The sequence below is a fragment of the Cavia porcellus genome, unplaced genomic scaffold (genome assembly GCF_034190915.1).
Source record: "Cavia porcellus strain 051 isolate PalLab524CR breed Dunkin Hartley unplaced genomic scaffold, mCavPor4.1 scaffold_33, whole genome shotgun sequence".
Classification (NCBI taxonomy): domain Eukaryota; kingdom Metazoa; phylum Chordata; class Mammalia; order Rodentia; family Caviidae; genus Cavia; species Cavia porcellus.
The window spans coordinates 27875886-27879170 of record NW_026947516.1 but is presented as its reverse complement, the minus strand read 5'-3'; the positions used below and the strand labels follow the sequence as shown (position 1 = coordinate 27879170).

The 3285-nt window shown below is 33.9% G+C and overlaps 1 pseudogene; it reads right to left on the bottom strand.

The window, feature by feature from the left end:
• Positions 1-1532: 1532 nt before the first annotated feature.
• Positions 1533-2773, bottom strand: LOC100726180 (purine nucleoside phosphorylase LACC1-like; annotated as a pseudogene).
• Between the last annotated feature and the right edge of the window lie 512 nt (positions 2774-3285).

The following is a 3285-nucleotide window of genomic DNA, read 5'->3' as shown; positions in this document are numbered from 1 at the left end:
ATCTGTGAATCCTTTTCCTCAGTGCTTTAAAATCTAGCTTAACCACCACTACCTATATAGCAGCTTTAATAAGTTACACCACGAGTTTCTTTTAATTCATGCCTTATTTTATCTTTAAAGATCTCTTTTTGAGCACTCCCTACATCTACTCTGGCTACTTTGAAAGGATGATACACTTTTGCTATTTTTTATCATTATTATTATTATTATTATTATTATTATTTTCTATTCCTTTACGTCCTATTCTTCCAATGCAGGAGTTTTATGACACTCCATGCTTGGGACTTTGTTTTGCATGCTCTAACTTTTGCCTATATGATTCAACTTCCTCCAGTGGATTCAGGCATCACGTGTGCTTATCCATCTTTGAAATATATGTCCATTTCTTAACCTCTCTCCTACATTCCAAGTATATATTTCTACACATTGACCAAAATTTCCATCCGTATGCTCTTTATTCTATGGTAAGGTGAAGCTCATTTTCCTTCTCCTTTATCTGAAACCTCCTTCCTTCCCCTGTTGGTATTCCTGGTAGTTACATAAGCAGAAATTTTGTAATTGCCAATAACTTGCTATTTCTCTCACCTCCAAATCCCATTATCTACTGATTTTATCTCTCTTATATGTCTTTCTAATCCATCCACTTACTTCCCAATTTTAGTTTCTTTTTATTGAAACTTTATAATTTCTTTTTGAATATAATTTTCATAGCTCTTATTTAATCTCTCTGCTTTGTTCTCTCACAATATGAACTCATCCTTTTTAGATAGGATATCAAGGCAACAAAAATACTCCTTTGTTTTTGATGCCTTGTAATTGTCTGAAAAATAAATTCTAAACTTCTTAACATGACATTTGAGGCTTTTACCCAACTCTTTCTAACCTGTTTGTTCAACCTTCACTTATTTGTTCTATCTGTTAGCTTGTTCAACCTGTCCACACTATTCTGTCTCTAGGACATAGTATAAACTCCCAGAGTTTCATTTTTCTGGTTCATGTTTTTCTTTTTATATTATGATTGTTCTTCAGTTCACAAAAATATGTATGTATTTTGGGTTCATGTATCATTTTTGATATGATACCTTCTCTATCCTGCATTTTGAGTAAAATTAACCCTTATTCCTCTGTAATGTTTTACTGCTATTCAAATTAAATTCTAATTATAGGCTTTATCTTCTGCAGTGCATAAGTCTCAAATGGAAAAAGTCATCTTCATTTCCATTCACTGATGGTTAACATAACCCTTGACAAATAGAGAATATCCAATAAAGGTTCAGTAGACCTGTTCTCTATTTATGTAATCATAGATTAACATTTAAGAACCATATTAATCTATGAAACATGATACTATTTTAGCCAGTTATCATTAGAATAAATAAAGGTTATTGAATTTAGTAAAGATAGTAAAAACATATATAAAGATGACGTGTGTATTGTGATCCTCTATGTTTTATATAAATTACTTAAGTTCTCTCTTATCATTAGTTTGGATGGAGAAAGAAAGCAGTTATGTAAAAATCCAGTGAATTATCTCAGTCTGTAACTGACATGAAGCCAATCTATGCTATCAAGTTTAAAGCTATCTCTGATATGAGAGAAAAACTTGTCAGGATGTCAGGATGTACCGACGTTGAGATCTTGGTTCTGGCTTTAAATAATGTGTGGAAGAATTCCTCCTTTTTCTAAAAGAAACCTGGTGGTGGCTATATGGATGTCAATATAGGGATTTTACGAGTCAAACAGTCATATACCTGCAAGATAAAGATTATGAAATGCATTTGCTGATTGCCTGAAAGAGTAAAAGTCCTGCTGAAAATCCCAGTACAGTAATGTCTTCCAAATTATTGCTGTATTCTTCTGTGATAGCATTTACTATAGTCACAGCAACATCTAACAAAGTACCTTTCCAGTCATAGTAAGCAATTCATATACTTTTGACATGATCCTAAGATACTATAGGTATAGTGTTAAAACCAAGAGCTACTATTATGACTCCTCTCTGACTTGAGGTTATTGCATCATAAAATTCAAGCTGTTTCTTGAATTGTAATGGTCAATCTTATTGGGTAAAATTTCTCTGGATTAAATTCTGCAATATTTGTCCACATACACAGATTCACTCAAGCAACTTCCCTGGGCTCTCGCTGTTTGTAGCTACTGAAGAAATTGAATGAACTAGAAGTTTATATATGAGATATCCCACACGTTCTTGTAGTAAACACATGTATGAAAATATCTGGAATCGTAGGGGAAGAGTAATAATAGTTAATTTTCCATTCCGTGCTGGAAAACTTCCTAAATGTGTTTCTGTCTCATTCTGGAATTTTTTCTAGTTTAGGAGCTGCAATCACATTTATTTCAGTGGACTACTTTGAAACACCATCCCTCAGAATAACTTGTAAATCTTCAAATTCAAAATTGTAAACCTCATTGAAGAGTTGGTCAGTAAAAGCCTCATTAATATCTTCTTGCATACAACTGCAATCATCTTAATGTCGCACAAAATTTTATCAGGTTTTTGTTTAACTATGTGACAGGGAGTAGCCATGATTGGATTACTAATAATCTCAAATTCACCCAGGAGAGCTGATATTATATTGCTTGTTTCCAATTAACAATTTTCATGTTCATATCCCATTCACAGCTGATCTTTTTGCAGCATATGATGCAAAGGAACTGCACTTTGCTAGCATGGTGGTATCACAGCATTTACTGTGTTCAGGATCTGATGGCAGTTTTCCTGAGAGTTCAATTTCAAAGCAAAGAGATCAAATCAAAGCTGCTCCTTCCATACTCCAATATTGTGCAAAGTTTTTCAAAGTAGACTTTTTCACCAAATAGATAATCTCACTATGGCTGTACTATTGGCCTTTCCAGCCTTTGGAATTGGGTGTAGAAACTCCTGAGGCCCAAGTGCCCTGGGAGCAGCGCCAAGCAGCACCACGTGGAATTTCTGTAATGAGCCGGCTCAGCTGGTCACTGCCTCTGCAGTTTTGGTTCAGAGGTGCAAAAAGGAACCACACTACTTTACTTTTTAAATTCTTTTCCATTTCTTTATTCAGCATTTCATGGATAGATAAGTATCTTTTACCTATTTGGTTACATTTACTCCTAGGTGTTTTAACATTCATTACTAAAGCAAATGGATTTTCTTTAAAAATTTCTGCTCAGATAATTAATTATTGGCATATACCCTCTCTGCAATCCTCAAACACACCAGTCTATATTCTTTGTATTGGCTTACAAAAGAGTCTAGGATTTGTTGCAAATTATTCTGCAAGGATT